The 17,610-nt window shown below is 45.7% G+C and overlaps 1 protein-coding gene across 1 annotated transcript in view; it reads left to right on the top strand.

The window, feature by feature from the left end:
• Nucleotides 1-348: 348 nt before the first annotated feature.
• GPR132 (G protein-coupled receptor 132) overlaps nucleotides 349-17,610 on the top strand; it is a 68,422-nt gene continuing 51,160 nt past the window's right edge. The window contains exon 1 of the mRNA XM_054027305.1: nucleotides 349-390. The gene's annotated coding sequence lies outside the window, so the exon portion shown is untranslated. The remainder of the gene's footprint in view (nucleotides 391-17,610) is intronic.

The raw sequence follows: 17,610 nt of genomic DNA, 5'->3' as shown, positions 1-17,610 counted from the left end.
GGCCAATGGATTTGTTTTTTATTTTTGTCTTTTTTTACATTTTAACAAACACGGGACTATGAAGCTAAAAGTGGAGGGAGGGTAAGTTTCAAAGACAGGGTCATAAACAGTGGGCCATGGACTTGACTTAATGAGAGCATCTCCTGTACTTAGAAGGGGTACCACAGGGAGGGATTTATACCGTCTGCAGCACGTTAAATGTTAACTTTTAATGGTATAAAACCAAGGTCATTCAACAGAGAGAGGCAACAGCGTTAAGCAGAGCAAAGGGGCCCTGAGTTGCAGCGTTTGCAGAGCAGAGAAATGCTTCGACCTAAAAGAAAAAGCACAGGGTTTGCCTGCCACACTCTGGTGAAACCTGGTATAAGACCTTCATTTCACCTCCCTAAGGTCAGTCTTGCTGCACACATCGCTGGAGTGGCAGGAATGGATTCATTAAGTATAAAGGTCCAGTGGGCTAATGAACTATATAGATTCACTGCAGAAAGGCGCATCAACATCATGGGCATGGAGGCAATGAAGAGCACTAGGGGAGCTGGAGCAATGTCTGCATGAAACCAAATAACCATCAGTGACATGTCAGACAAACGTTCTGTAACAGTGTGAAATAACTTTGTGGGCTGGATCCTCAGGTGCTGTAAATTGGCACAGGTGTTAGTAACTGGCTCACTATGTGTCTATTGGCTTTTTTCTTCCGTCTTTCCTTTTACTGTTCCTATCCTCAGCTCTTTTTTCTGTAGCTTAACCCTTCCTGGCAACTAACTGTCTCTGTCTCTCTTTCTTTCTCCCATTCACTCCTCTCCCATCCAAGATCTGGCCAGTTCAGGTTAAAGGCACTGAAAGCCTGTTACTGTCTTACAGCTGGTTGGTTGCCTCCGTCCACTTTCTAGTGCAGGGGTTCTCAGGCTTTTTCTTTCTGAGCTCCACTGCCCCCACCAGCATGCTATAAATAAGGCTGCGATTTAGTCACAGAAGTCACGGAATCCATGGCTTCCAAAGACCTCTGTGACTTCAGCCAGCGCTGGCTGGGATTGCAGGGTCCCCTGTTGCCAGGGGGGAACTCCACTGCTCCCAGCTGCCGCGGGCGCCAGAGGGGACCCCCAGAGCTCTCCACCTCCACGGGTGCCAGAGGGGACCCCCAGAGCTCTCCACCTCCACAGGTGCCAGAGGGGACCCCCAGAGCTCTCCACCTCCATGGGCACCCCGGGGGACCCCCGGAGCTCCAGGCTGCTGGAGGGGGAGCCTTACAGCTCAGAGCCGCCAGCAGAGGGGGACCCTGGAGCTCCCAGCCCACCTGCAGCTGTCCAGGCTTCCCATTTTGTAATGGATATTTTTAGTAAAAGTCAGGGACAGGTCGCAGGCTTCCGTGATTTTTTTCATTATTGCCTGTGAGCTGTCTGTGGCGTTTACTAAAAATATCCATGACAAAATCTTAGCCTTAGCTATAAAAACTCCAGTCTACCTGTGCCACAGCAACTGGTTTTCTGCATATAAAAGCCAGGGCCCATGTTAGGGGGTAGCAAGCAGGGCAATTTCCTGGGGGGGCCCATGCTACAGGGCCCCCCACAAACCTACATTGCTCTGGCTTCGGCTTCAGCCTTGGGTGGTGGGGCTCAGAACCCCAGGCTTCAGACCCATGCGGTGGGGCTTTGGCTTTCTGCCCTGGGCCTCAGCAAGTCTAATGCTGGCCCTGCTTGGTGGAGCCCCTGAAACCTGCCCGCGGCCCCTCAGGGGGCCTTGGGGCCCTAGTTGAGAACCACTGTTCTAGTGGACATCACCAACACTGCAATCACTGTTGATACCTGTTGGATAGGGAGCAAACGACCATGGAGAGAAATGAGTTATCATTTTGCCCCTAAGATTAACCCTGGGACAAAGCTGAGGCCGTGTGTGTGAGCATGTACCCTGTGTGTGAGTATTGAGCACAATGATGGAGCAGTGTGGGGAGTTTCTCCCCGAGGCATGGGTAAATTCAAGAGTTCAGTCTTCAAGCTGGCATTTTGTACAAGCCCTGAGGCTGCAGTTTTCAAAAGTGCTCAAGTCCCCTAGGCTCTTCTAAAAATCTCAGGCTAAATTCACTTCTAAAATGCCTACGCCACACACTGGTCGATAGCTAAGAGCTAATTATCCCCAGAAGAGTCAAGGCCTACATCCATTTGCACTGAGGTCAGGGAGAGAGTAAAAGAGCTCATTTGCCTGACTCACTTAGTTCCTTATCCAAGTGAGCATGAAATGTCCATGATGCTGCAAAATAACTGTACCCCATCATCCCAAATGTCACTGCTCCGAAGATTTTATGCACAAGGAGCATCTTAAATAATGGCTGGCCGGACAGAATACTAGGGATTGCTATTTTTCTTTGGTGATTTTGGGAGGATTTACAGCTGCAGCAGGAGCAATTAAACAATCCTGAGGTCCCTAAAAAGTCGTACTTGTCTGGGATGGAAGTGGAAAGGGGGTCTAATGGAGCACAAGAGATTCCTCAGCCTACATTGGTGGGTCTTAGTCCTTTCTGTACTGTCACCCCCTGTTACAACAGCAACAACAATAATAATAACGAAAAGGCTTTGGGACTTTCCTCCCCCTTACACCCTCAACCATGTAGCCATAAAGAAAGACAGGGTGTTTGCGACTCCTAGGTTGAGAGCTCGGGTTCTATTGGGGTTTGAATGAGAAGTTGGAACTCGCTTCTTTCCTACCTGGGTCAGTAGTGGGTGGGAGAAACACCTCTGCTCCCTGTTCCTGAGAGGGAAAGTGAGGGTTCCATCTGGTGTTCTCAGGGCCTTTAGTGAGCCCCCCACAATGGAAGCTCTACTCATACCCCTGATACATGACTAAGGGGACATGTAGGGCAGGAAGCCATCCTTTCTGCAGGACCAGAACTGTGTAGTGTCAGACAGTGTCGTTCCCTAGAAGGTGGGGCTCAGATCCGGGGGAACTTGGCCAAAGCTGGGACTATAGGGGTGCCCTGGTCTTAAAGACACACATGACAAGCACCCACTCACTGGCTTCACTGGGAGCAGGGTTGGGCGGTATGTTAGTGCAAACATTCCCAGTCATGTTGCTTTTTAATAGGAGAACCTCTAAATAGCTTCTACCAGCAATGGGGCAGCCTGTTCAGCCTCCGCTGGCTGGGCATGCCTGAATCTGCCTCTTTTGGAAACTCTTAGCTAACTCGCTACACCCCTGAGTAACTTCTGAAGAGTTTGGATGATGAGTGACCCAGGAAAACTATTCCTGATTGCATAAGATTCACTGGGGTGGGGGTTCTCTCCCTCACCCCCGCCCTTTCAGCTCAGTAAATTGCCACTGCCTTTCTGTATCACCTACCGTTCCCCTCTGGGGAAAGGTGTGGGATGCTTTCCATCACGTAGGAACAGGAAGACGGGGGAGGGATATCTCAGTGGTTTGCGCATTGGCCTGCTAAACCCAGCGTTGTAAGTTCAATCCTTGAGGGGCCCACCTAGGGATCTGGGGCAAAATCAGTACTTGGTCCTGCTAGTAAAGGCAGGGGGCTGGACTCAATGACCTTTCAAGGTCCCCTCCAGTTCTATGAGATAGGTATATCTCCATATATTTATTTTTTTTATTTATAAAAGCTCTGCCTGGGCAACATTTGTTTGAAGATATTTATCAAGGAAGCCAGCCTAGCATAACACACACAAAATGTAAATGAGAGCAACTTAAATGCTCACAGAGAGAGAGAGAGAGAGAGAGAGAGAGAGAGAGAGAGAGCAAGTTTGCTCACTTGGCTGCCGGGTCTCTTTAATAAATAACCAAGTAAAAAGTACAAGCCGACTCTGATTCAGCAATGAATGCCTCTGGTGGGCTGCATCTGCTGCCATACACGGGCTCTTCCCCAGGGGCTTTCTAGGCAGAACTAAGCTGTTTTAGCTTTCAGGTTCCATATCCCGTCAGTATAACAATAAAAGCAAATTTATTGAGGAGAAAAACCTCCTAAATCTGAGAGAGACACGGCAGTGCAGATCTGTTCAATGATTGGCAAAGTGAGGGGGCCCTTTTCTTCCAACTGGTCGCAGAGAGAGAGAGGGCCTATATGGGGACAGGCAGCCAGGCAATCCGTGTACACATGATTCGGTCAGGAATGTATTGCCTTAGTACCCACAGATTTTGCTAATAGCAACATAAGGACTGAAAGTGTTTTTCCCCTGTGACTGCAAAAAAAAAAGATGCTATATAGAGTTCCTCTGATAGGATGTATAAGGGATAGGAAAGGTACTGCAGAGAAGCGAGATCCATCCAGTTAACCTGCAGGGCTGTAAAAACTGGGGCAGGAGATTGCAACAAGTATTTCCCGGCGAGAATTATTTTGTTAAGGACCTTCTAGTGATTAATATTTCCATGTATTAACGCTTTTCTCAAGTTGCTGCCCTTGGGAAGCATCTGCTGAGTGATTACAGAAAATGAAATCACACCATGAGCTGGAGACCAAACCAGCCAGGCACGGGCTAACCCCAACGAATGGGTCCTGTGTTGTGTTCCGAAGAGCGCGAGAGCCGGGGAGCCAGATCAGAAATGTCCTGACTATGAGCAGCCCGTGAGGCCACAGGGGGGCAAATGAGAAATACTTCCTATTGTAAAAACAACGAGGAGTCCTTGTGGCACCTTAGAGACTAACAAATTTAAGGACTCCTCGTTGTTTTTACTGATACAGACTAACAGGGCTACCCCTTTAACCCCCTATTGTGTGGTTCCACAAGGTCCCTCTGCGCCCTGGGGCTCTGCCTGGGAAAGGACACTTCTGCATCATCTGCCAGGCAGGGCGTAAAAGCCACAGCCACCTTGGCATGGTTTTTGTTAGGTTCCAAAGCAAGGACTTCCCAGCTGATCTTATCTGAGATAAAGAATGAGAGGTGATCTCTACACTTACCCGCCAGGGCACCTACACCGTGAATTGCGGCAGAAGCTACTCCAAAAGCTTCAGCCCCAGTTATGTGCCCCTCAGCAGGCAGGCAGCTGCGTTCTCCGCTGCGGTTGCAGTCTCCTTTCCGTGCACAGGGCTTTAGGTGATCAACTCTTATTGCCACGAATTGCTCCTGCTCAGTGCAGAACATATCTATGACTATTTTGCTAATTAACTTGCAGGCTTAAGTCAAATGTTTGTAACCCAGGCTCCGTGAATCTCAATGGAGAACAGGACAGCTAACCAAGCTGTATGTTGCAATCACTACGTGTTCTTGTTTCTCTTTGGTTGACGTTTCTTGGGACAGTCCACCACTGACTGAGATAAATCCCCTGTCCTGACTAGAAGAGAGGAATTTATGTTAGCAACACTGGTATCATGCAAAACGGTATTTCTCGTCCTTCCTAATCTAATTGCTATAATTGCCAGAGGAGGCTTCTGGCTCTTTAAATGATGTGGCACTGCATTGCGTTCCTAGGGAGGAAAGATGTGTTCAGATTTTGGCGTATTTTTGTTATTTGGTGTTCTCTGGATTAGCTAGGTGCAAATTGAGTTTGTTTACTACTTATCATGTCACAAGGCCCACAGAACTATGGAACCATGTATTGTTGATGGGTGAACTTTCACAGAGAAAAACTGCTATTTTGGAGATAACTTGTTCATCTGGTAAATGGCAAAAGTTAGCCTTGTCCCCATAGCAAATATAGATTTCATGGCAACACACCACTTTGGGACATATTCATGAATTACTGCAGGCCAAACTTTGGAAGAGTTTCACCAACAAACACAGTTACTTATTCTATTCTATTAAGTTTCTTATACCTCCCTCAAAACCATAGTAACCGAACACCTGACAGTCATGGTCTAAGCAACTGTGACTAATCTCTGTTTACATATGGTTTGGTCTTTCTCTCACCCTCTCTCCGAAAGGAAGAATTGTGTGGGAAGTGTAGTATTTTGTTTTGGTAGGGTTTTGTTTTTCCATTTGAGTGATGTCTTGTCTTCTTGTGTTGCAATGGATGTGACTCCGAGTCAGGGAAAAACACAGTTATTCGTTGTCTGCATGGAAAATAGCACTGTTCCGGACGAGACACCGTGGAGGCCATGTGCACAGAAGTGATCAGTGGGTTTGGATGCAGCAGTCAGTGGGTTTCCATTTTCTTGAAAGCCCAGTTTGAAACCATAGGCGCCGACTTCTACTCGCACCGGTGGGTGCTCGACCCGCTTCTGCACCCAGCCCTGCCCTGACTCCACCCCGGCACCGCCCCCATTCCAACCCCCTTCCCCAAAGTCCCCACCCCAGCTCCGCCCCCTCCCTGCCCCTATTCCGACTCCTTCCCCAAATCCCTGCCCCAGTCCCGCCTCTTCCCCGCCTCCTCCCCTGAGCACGCCACGTTCCCGCTCCTCCCCCCTCCCTCCCAAACTTGCTACGCTGGGAGGTAGGCAGAGGAGCGGGGAAGTGGCATGCTCAGGGGAGGAGGTGGAGGAGAAGGAGGAGGTGTGATGGGGCAGGGAGCTTGGCTGCCGGTGGGTGCAGAGCACCCACTAATTTTTCCCCGTGCGTGCTCCAGCCCCGGAGCACCCAGGGAGTCAGTGCCTATGCTTGAGACACCATGAGCCAGATATTCCCAGGGTGGTGAGCTCAGATAGCTCTGATTGACTTCAGCTGGGATTGTGGGTGCTCCTGCTTCGTGAGAATCAGACCCCAGATGTCTCAAGTCAGGCACCCAGAATCACTGGCCACTTCTGCAAACTTTGGACTAAATATTTTGTTTCTTCTGAAACCTTCACAACTTGTAAATGGATGATTGGTGGTGAGAATTTTTTATGTCATTTTTAACAATAATCCCTAAACCAGGTAATCTGATACTATGACGGGGGGGGGGGGGGATTTTGATTCCACATAATCCCTAGTGATCACATTTTTTTTTTCTTCCATCTATGTTGAATCCTCTAGAATCTGTGGGCCACCTCCTGCAGATATCACATGCCTATCTCCTGTTGAACCATATGCACTAAAAGAAGGACTGGGACCTGAATGTGACTTGCCTGTTTCTAAATATTCAGAACCTCCAGAGACTGAACAAAAGAGAAAAAAGGGATGTGGCAAAAGCTAGTGTTACTCCCATTTCAATTTCCCACGCTGCAGAAAGGAGAGTCAACCAGGAACTAAAAGAGGTCATTTTCGTTTTGACTACACTCTGCATTAGTTCCCTATGTTATGAATGTCAAAATTCTTCCTTTTTGCATCATGATATGAATTGATTTTCATCAGGGTTTTGGAAAAGCTCAGCTGAGTCTAAAGGAAATAATTGTTACTAATAATAGTTGTGCAAATGATGGATTTTTTTTTTTTGGCTCACTGGCTGTTATGAAAAATTTTAAAAATGTTTTAGGTTCCACTCAATGTTTTTGTTTTATTTCATCTTTTAGACATTTTTGAATTTTTAAAACTAAAATTGAAGGAAATTCAGGAATGACAAATCAAAAGGATTAATTTTGACATTTTCTGAATGTTTGGGGGGTGGGGAGATTTATCAGAATAAGTTTGCAAAATCAACATGAATTTGTTAAATGCTTTGGTGTTCCTGAATCTGCATTTTTTTTGCAGGAAAAAAAAGGTTGGTCTGAAAAATGTTGCTCAGCTGTAGTGGGGCGTGTTCATGTCTGCAGTATTCATTAACGAGGTTCAATACCCTGAATAAGCACTAGATGTCCTGCTAGGAAAGATACATTATTTGTTACGCGTTTAACATACTTCTAACACAGTGATACTTAGATCTCAGTGGTTCAAGAGTCGGGTGACCAGACATCCTGTTTTTAAAGGAACAGTCTCGTATTTAAGCCCTCCTGCAGGTGTCCCAACTTTGTTTTTTAAATGGGCAAATTGTCCCATATTTTCTGACTCCCCCTCACCCCCAATCAGTACTGATGGGTCCTGCTGCTGGCTCGATCCCGGCTTGCCAGCTGCTTGCCCACCAGCAGTGAGTTGGGGGGGTCCAGTGGCTGATGGTGGGGGTGCAAGGCTAGTGGCAGGCCGAAGATGCAGTGAAAGGGGCCGGCTGCTCCCCCTGCTGGTCCGCCAGCGCAGCCCACGCTGCGTGCCAGCTCTTGGCCAGTAGGAACCCGCCCCCTGTGCCATTTCTGGCCCGCACTGGCTGCACACTGCAGCGGCCAGTGAGTGTGGGCAGGCGCCAAGCGGCGGCCGGTTACATGTCACCTCTTCTGCCCATCCATCGGCTCTTTACATGCTCCCCCTCTGGCTGTCCTCTCCCTTCTTTGCCCCTTTGTGCCCCCACCCCCAGCCCCGCTGCTCCTCCATATATCCCCCAACGGAGCATGTCCCACTCCCAACACTGTGCAGAGAACCAGCCCCTGGTCAGAGCTCTCAACTCACAACAGCCTGGCCAGGCTCCTATCCTTCCCCCACTGCCTCTGGCTGGGCTGGCGCCCCGGGAAAGACCCTCTGGCCCGGCGCTGGCCAGGAGGAGCCAAGCCCTGCATGTGCCAAAGCCCCGCACAGCGCTGGCACGGGGAAGTCTCTCCTCCCCTCAGCTAAGCTCGGGGGGGGGGGGAGAGAGCAGGGAAGGGAGTGGTTTCCAGCCTGTTCATGCCCCAAACCTGCAGGTTCCACAGAAGCCCCTGGGGCAGGGGCTTAGCACCCGCTTCACCTGCCCCTCCCACCCTGGGTCCTGCCCCCAGGGAGCGCAGGGCTGCTCTGTCCCCTAGACACCCTCCGCTGCTGAGCCACCTCTCTGGCCAGGTTCGCTGAAACCCCTGCAGTCAGGTTTCCTGGGCCCTGGTGCACAATGCAGCCTTGGGGCCTAACCCCTTCCTGCTGAGGCGGCTGGGTTATGTCGGTGGAGATGTTAGCTGCCTTTTGACACTCTGTGGGTGGGAAGGGACACGTTCCTTTCAGCCACAGGGGTGGGCGGGAGTGGGGAGATGAGCTCTGCAAAGGCACGGCCAGGTCATCCTTCCGCACTATTTCTTTTTAACGGGGGCTCAGTCAACTTGATAATTTAAATGTTTGTACTGCATAGTTCTGATTGCTTTTGAACTTGCTTGATTATGAATAATTTTACCAGGTGTCCCATATTCAGTATAGGGAAATATGGTTATCCTATTCAGGTGCCAAATTAGTGATCAACATAACCTAACAGAGCCACAATAGTGTGTGTGTGTGTGTGTGTATGTATATATATGTGTATGTGTGTGTGTATATAAAATATTATTCTCACAGCTAAATGACTGACCAAATATTATTATTTTATCAACTACAATTGGCTAATAGCATAATAAAAGCATCCTGATTTGTTAAAAACTTAGATTGGTTAATACCTAAATCAGTGTTTTAATATCATGTGCTGCAAAGAGCCGCAGGAGACACATTAAAGAACCACCTGCGGTTCGCAAGCCGCAGTTTGAGTATCACTGTTCAAACACGTATTATGATGCTGGGTTGGGGAGAGATTTGTAATTTCTAGTAAATTAGAAATTACTACTTAACTGTCCCCTTTTAAATAATTGTTTAAAGGCTTGTTTTAATCTTTTCTCCAAAAGAATCCATTTATTCCTAAATTTCCAATTGTAAAGCTATCAGAATTTCTATCCCACTTAGTACATTTGCAGATTCTTCCACTCAGGCAGCAGGCATGGAATAGAACAATTAACTTTGATCAGGATTTTGAGTGGGGGTCACCTGCCTATCTAATAATTGTCCCCTCGCCCTCCTTCCCATGGTCTCCAAACTCTTTGAACTGTTAACTACTCATACTGCATAAACCCTTTCTCCACAGCCCCCTCCCATCAGGTTCTGACCTCCCTACTCCACCAGAGCTGCCCTGACTCACCAAGGTCAGGAATGACCAAGTTCAGTCCAAAGTGTTCATCTATTTTTCTTCTTGACCCATCTGTTGCTTCAGCCCACTTGATCCTGTTCTCCTTAGCTCTTTCTGCTCTATTGGCTTCTGCAACTCTCTGGTCTCCTGTTTCTCCACTTACAGCTGCTTCTTTGGCCCATCTTGCAGCAGTGTCAGTCATTTCCCATATGTCAGTGTCCCTTAAGGTTGCATCCTTAGTCCCTTCCTTGGCAAATGTCTCTGTATTCCTGATTTCAGCTATCACCTCTCTGAGGATGATTCTTAAATCTACCTGATTGGCCTGACTTCTGCTTCCCTGTCCAGTTGGGCATCCTGAATGTCCCACCCCCACCCCAAAGGTGATTTTTCACAACCACACCTGATTCTTCCCCACTACGTCCTTCTCCATCACTAGTGAGGAATCTGCTGTCGTCTTCTCCCAGTTTCTCCTTCCCCTTCCACCTTCCGTTTTGTTAGCTCCTGTCTCTTCATCCTGTTAAATATCCCTGAAGTGTGACCATTTCCTTACTCTGCTCACAGTGAAATCCCTCTCCCATGCCCTGCTCATTTCTCCCCTTGATTACTATAACAGCTTCCTGTCCTGCCTTCCCCCTCACCTACTCTCCTCACTTCCCTTTTTGCTTATCCAAAATGCCACTGCTGAAGAAGTCTACCATTCCCATCATCCTGTCCTTCAAATCCCTTAGCTGACTGCCTGTCTCTTACTGGTTCCTTGTCCTCACTTTCAGGCCCGACATCTCTCTGCTGTCCTCTCTTCTTCCTTCCCCACTTGCTCCATAAGTTTCTCCCAGTTTTCTTCTCTAGGCTCTGTACCCCCTGCCTGGGTCTCTCTGTGCTTGGAATGGTCTCTTTCTTCTTTAGGTCCAAGTCTCAATTAACCCTTCGCACAACTCTGGCAGTGTAAAAAGGGTTTAAAAAGAGGGCAGGAGTGGCTCTTTGTAACGATGCGGCCTCTGGCGGGACACTACTGAGAATATCAATGCAGGACAAATTGCTTAGAGCAGGGTAGTTACAGCCCAAGGCTGGGGTTTCTCCACTATTAAGGCACACCAAACCAGCCAAACAGAGAGGACTTCAATTTCACCCCACTGGCTGACCAGAAGCCATACCCTTAGACACTCCAGTATCACCACCAGCGCCACTCTTTATGGGGATGAATAGTTATGAAAACCAATACCCCAGTAAAAGAAAAAAGGTTCTCCCGATCCCAAAGGACCAAGTCCCAGTCAATTACATACAGGAATGGCAAAGTTCTTGGTTCAGGCTTGTAGCAGTGATGGAATAAACTGCTGGCTTAAGTTAAGTCTCTGGAGTACATCCACAGCTCGGATGGGTCATTCGGGCCATTGTTCAGAGCTTCAGTTTGTAGCAAAGTTCCTCCAGAAGTAAGAAGCATGATTGAAGACAAAATGGAGATGATGCAGCTGCCTTTTATAGTCCTTTTGCCATGTGGCTTGTGCTTCCTTTGTTCCAAACACAAGCTACCCAGCACATACCATAGAGTTCTGTCCATAGGCATGTCCCTGCATGTCTTTCTGAGTCACAAGGTGTAGCTGCCTTCTCTCAATAGGTCAGCTTTATAGCTGATGGTCCTTAATGGGCCATGAAGCAAGCTAGGCAGTGCTGATGCCAAATTGTCTGGGGTATCACCCAGAAGCATAGCATAAGTTTGAAATACAGGCTGTATAGAGCCAATACTTATAACTTTAAATATAAAAATGATACATGCATACAGATAGCGTAATCATAACCAGCAAATCATACCAGTTACAGTATGACTGTGTTACTTACTGTGTTACTTACTATGTAAGTAATGTCACTGTCTCCCAACCTGTGTAAGGATGGCAAAAACTCAACTCACAGACGCCGATTCTGTAGCTGCTCCATGGCTGGAGAACCCACGGGAAAAAAATAGTGGGTGCTCAGCAGGCACTGGCCGCTCCCCATATCAGCTCCTCTCCCTCCCTGCACCGCCTCCCTGCAAACATCCCTAGTAATTAAAAAGAGTTGAAGACAGAGAGAAAATAACGTGCCGTGTTCTCAACAGAGTATCTTCCAGTGTTTTCCAGGAGTTGTCAGTGGCTCTTTTATAATACACTGTGTGAAGTTGGCAGACCAGATGCCAGCTCATGCGAAGGCCATAGGCATCAGCTGAAACTGACAAACTCACAGCTGGAACTCAGGCCAGTTCACTCCCGTGTTAGTGCAGATCAGAGCGATTGTTAAATGCATAAGAACATATTTGGTGTTTAAACGTCATGAAAACTAATGGGAGGCTGCATGCATTGTTTTCACTTATCTGTACCTTAGAGCAGTGGTTCTCAGCCAGGGGTACGCGTACCCCGAGAGTAGTCTAAGGTCTTCCAGGGAGTACTCAACTCCTCTAGATCAGTGTTTCTCAACCTGAGGTTGCAGCCCCCGGGGAGGTCACAGGACAGGTTTGGGAAGTTGCAAGTGCCGAGCTGGCATTAGGGGGTGGCAAGCAGGGCAAATGCCTGGGGTTCCCCCCATGAAGCTAAGGGACCCCCATGAAGCTAAGTTACATGCTTCAGTCCCGCTGCCTGGGGCTCAGGCTTCAGACAAGTCTCACAAATGAAAAAGAGGCTCAGGTATCACACTGAAATGTAAGTACAATATTTATATTCCAATCAATGTATTTAATAATTCTATGGTAAAAAGGAGAAAGTAAGACATTTATCAGTAATAGTGTGCTGTGACGCTTTTGTATTTTGATGTCTGATTTTATAAGCCAGTAGTTTTTAAGTGAGGTGAGATTTGGGTTATGCAAGACAAATCAGACTCCTGAAAGGGGTACAATAGTCTGGAAAGGTTGAGAGCCACTGCCTTAGAATGTAATAGCAAACATTTACATTGTATATACAGCCCCCTGTAACTAAATAAGCCATCACATGAGTAAGAAGCCCTGGGTAATGCAAATGAAGAACTTTTAACAGGAAAGTGCTAACTCTTGAGCATGTGAAGACCAGTGGTCACTGTGTGTGATGATCAGAGATAAAAGACTGTAAATGCACGTGGCTCTGTGTCATCAAAGAAAGAGACCACGTGGGTAGCTGAACTGTCAGCTTGTTTTCTGAGAGAGGAAGCTATACATATGGACACAATGAAAAGTTCATCATCTCTCGACTGTTTGTATTCTAACAGGACAGAATAACCAATCGAGAAGACAGAGATTTGCAGAGTTACTCTGGGTTGCCTTAAAAGACTTTTGGGAAACTGACAAATTACTACATCTCTGCTACCTTTGGAAATTATAGAGACTGACTCACAAGTACATATATTTTTACCTGCTTTAACCTCTCAGTAACTCTCATTCCTTTTTCTTAGCTCATAAACCTTTAGTTAGTTTACTATAGAATTGTCTGCCAGTGTTGTCTTTCGTGTGAAATACAGGATGCAAATCAAGCTGGGTGAGTGACTGGTCTCTTGGGACTGGGTGTCACTTAGAATATTTGTGATTTTTTTTTTTTTTTTTGGTATAAGTGACCATTTAGCACATAGTCCAGCTTGCCTGGGTGGCAAGATAGATTGGAGTATCTAAGAAGACTGTCTGTGACTCCATTATATTATTATTCTATTTGCTGTCAGAATAAACACATTCCTATCTTGCAGCTGTCATATACTATGTACTGAATGAGTCCTTAAAGTTTAGCGGCTTTTCTACTGCGGGTAAACTTAGTACAGTACCTCCAGCACCCGAGTAATATCGGTCACCCACCAAATCCTTTACACCACTTTACACAGCAAAATGATTTACTAACTTGAATGATGTTCAAAATCACGTACTGAAATTCAGTTCACTTTACGTTGTGGTTTATTTGCAAGTTTATTCATGGCATAATTAAGGGGGATTTCCAGCTGAGAAAGAACAAGCCAGAAAGCACTCAGTAAACTGGGTTTCTTGAAGAAGAAAAAGATGTCAGCTCCTTTCAGAGCTGCTTCTTCAACTGGGTAGGAGGTGGGGTGAGACTGGAGTCTGATGATAAAAGGTTAAAGGAAGTGAGAGTTCCATTAAATTTAAAGAAATAGGGGAATCCCAACGTGTTAAAAATATATCAGACACTGCTATCATGATGACAGGTCAAAAGAAAATCCCACTGCAGGTTTCCAGCACACACTTGGACCGGATCCACAGCTGAGGGTACTTCACTGTAGTTCCATTGACTCCTATGGAGCTAGTCTACCAATTTACATCAGTTAAAAACTGGGCAGATGCAATTACTTTACATAGGGATTTGGGATATTTACAACTCAGATCATATCAAGAGAAAGGATGGTTGAGCTAGTCACATTAAATAACCACCTCCCTGCATTTAACCGATCAAATGACTTTTGACCAAAATTCAAACTAATCCTTATCTGTGGTTCAAAAAAATGTAATTAACTCCCACCCCCGATCCCATTAATTTATATTATTGCTAGCGGTGGGTCTGAACACAAACCTCTAATCCTAACTCAGTCGATCTGTGATAAAGTTCTGATCCAGATCAGAATTTTATGGCTCAGAAGATAGATGGTCTTGCAGTTAAGGCACTGGACTAGAGAGAAGAAGAGCCAAGATCAATTTCCAGCTCTGCTGCACACTTCTTCTGTAATTTTGGGTAATTGCCACAAAGTTCAGACTATAGGGTAGATAAATAGCAATGCACACTAAAGTGCTAGGCTGTAACAACCCCCTGTGGATGCTGCGGGCATGAACTCTTAGTTCAGATTAACGTAAAACATGCCTAGACCCGATCCTTGTGGAACACCACTAGAAATTTGATAATGATTCCCCATTGACAACTACTTTTTGAAATCTATCAGTTAGCCAGTTCTTAATCCATTTAACAGGTGCTTTGTTGAGATTGCATAGTGCTAATTTTTTAATCAGAATGTTACACAGTACTAAGTCAAATGTCCTACAAGCCTCCTATGGTTACACAGTTACGTTTATCAACCAAGTTTGTAACCTCAAAGAATGAAATCAGGTTTGTTTGATGAGACCTATTTTCCATAAAAAACATGTTGACTGGCATTAAAGAAGTAAAAGATAGCAATATCATAATCAGTTGAATCCCATATCAGCTTTCCCATTATTTTGCCTATGACTGATGTCTGGCTAGCCAGCTTAAAGTTACACGAGTCATTCCATTTGTCCTTTTGAATATTGGCACAACATTAGTTCTCTTCCAGTCTTCTAGAATTTCCTTGGTATTCCAAGATTTATGAAAAATGAACATCAGCAGGTCAGAGGTCTCGTCATCCAGCTCTTTTAGGACTTCTGGGTGCAAGTTACTAAGGCTACATCTACACTACAGGGGGGGGGTCGATTTAAGATATGCAAATTCAGTTACGTGAATAGCGTAGCTGAATTCGACATATCGCAGCCGACTTACCCCGCTGTGAGGACCGCGGCAAAATCGACCTCCGCAGCTTCCTGTCAACGGCGCTTACTCCCACCTCCGCTGGTGGAGTAAGAGCGTTGATTCGGGGATCGATTGTCGCGTCCTGATGGGACGCGATAAATCGATCCCCGAGAAGTCGATTTCTACCTGCCGATTCAGGCGGGTAGTGTAGACCTAGCCTAAGACCTGCTGATTTTAAAATGTTTATCCTTAGTAGATTCTGTTTAATGTCCTCCTCAGTTACTAACAGACTTGAAAGTACTTCATCATCCTCATGAGTAGGAGTATATCATCCTGTTTCTTTCCAGATACAGAATAGAAATATTTATTCAACACTTCTGACTTTTCTGCATGATTACTAATAGTGTTAGCATCTCTATCTAGTTCTAGGCCTATGCCATTGCTAGAATTTCTTTTGTTCCTACTTAAATTCCTTTTTGTCAGCAATGCATTTTCCCAGCTGTCTTTAGCTTCCCTTATCAGTTTTTGAGACCTCATAACTTCATTGCTATCTGTCCTTTTTTCCATTTGTTGTTGTTGCTCTTTTATTTCTAATTGCCACATTCACTTCACTACTAAATTAGGGATGGGCTTGTAGTCAAAGTTGTCATCCTTATTGATTGTGGAATTGTGGCTTTTTGGCCATCTGATAAACTCATTTAAAGAGCTACCAATTTTATTTCACATTTTTCTCTCTACATTTTTCCTCCTAATCAATTTTGCTCATAATTTTCCTCAGCTTTGGGAAGTTAGCCCTTTTGAAGAACCAAGTATATATATTGTTGATTGTGACTATCATCTGTTTGCCCAGGTAGAGCATAAGCAGGTCATGATCACTGGTCCCTGGGCAACCACCAGTTTCCAGTCCAGTGATGAATTCATCTTCATCCATCAAAAAGTCCGAAACAGAGTTACCTCATGTTGGGTGCAATAGTTCTTGTGTTAGAAAATCATCATCTATAATTTTCAGCAACTTTTACTACTGGCTGCATGAGACCTTTGGCATATGTCCCCCAAACTGAAGTCCCCATAACACCATGTTTTTCTTTCCACACATTACAGACAAGTGCTTAAGGTATAATTCATCCTGTTCTCTGGTTTGGTTCAGTAGTCTAAAACAGACCCCCACCAGCACCTCCTCCTGGACTTTGTTACTTAGCACACTGATCCACATGTATGCAAAAACAACAAGGAGTCTGGTGGCACCTTAAAGATTAACAGATTTATTTGGGCATAAGCTTTCATGGGTGAAAACCTCACTACTTCACAGTCCCTCCGCAAAAGAATAAATTGACACAAATCAGACATCAGGAATGGTAACATACATAAGCCAGTAAGTGAATACTTCAATCTCCCTGGTCATTCTATTACAGATTTAAAAGTCACTGTCATTGAACAAAAAAACTTCAGAAACAGACTTCAAAGACAAACAGCAGAACTAAAATTCATTTGCAAATTCAACACCATTAATCTGGGCTTGAATAGGGATTGGGAGTGGCTGGCTCATTACAGAAGCAGCTTTTCCTCTCCTGGAATTGACACCTCCTCATCTATTATTGGGAGTGGACTACATCCACCCTGATTGAATTGGCCCTGTCAATACTGGTTCTCCACTTGTGAAGTAACTCCCTGCTCTCCATGTGTCAGTATATAATGTCTGCATCTGTAACTTTCACTTTATACATCTGAAGAAGTGAGGTTTTTACACACGAAAGCTTATTCCCAAATAAATCTGTTAGTCTTTAAGGTGCCATCAGACTCCTTGTTGTTTTTGTAGATACAGACTAACACGGCTGCCCCCTGATACTTGACATGTATGCAAGATCCTGTGCATGAGTTATCTAATACAGTAATTATGCCATTAACATAGAGAGCCATCCTCCCTGCCCCCTACCCCACACCTCTTTTAACCACACTATCCTTCCTGAATGGGTTATAAATCAGTGATTTTAACTTTCTAATCATGCAACTTATCTCACCAGCAATGCCATTAGTATCAAATTTTGTCACATCAGTGACAATTTCCAAGAAAAATGACTGCCTAGGTAGGAGTACTGTGGAAAGGGGTCTGGGGATCATAGTGGATCACAAGCTAAGTATGAGTCGACAGTGTAACTCTGTTTCTGGAATGTATTAGCAGGAGTGTTGTAAGCAAGGCACGTGAAGTCATTCTTCTGCTCTACTCTGCGCTGATAAGGCCTCAGGTGGAGTACTGTCTAGTTCTGGGTGCCACATTTCAGGAAAGATGTGGACAAACTGGAGAAAGTCCAGAGGAGAGCAACACAAATGATTAAAGGTCTAGAAACTATGACCTAGAAAGACAGATTGAAAAAACTAGTTAGTCTTTAAGGTGCCACCAGACTCCTTGTTGTTTTTGTAGATACAGACTAACACGGCT

The sequence above is a fragment of the Malaclemys terrapin genome, chromosome 4, assembly GCF_027887155.1.
Source record: "Malaclemys terrapin pileata isolate rMalTer1 chromosome 4, rMalTer1.hap1, whole genome shotgun sequence".
NCBI classification, from domain to species: domain Eukaryota; kingdom Metazoa; phylum Chordata; order Testudines; family Emydidae; genus Malaclemys; species Malaclemys terrapin.
Note: the sequence above shows the minus strand (reverse complement) of the source record. Positions and strands in the feature narration are given on the sequence as shown.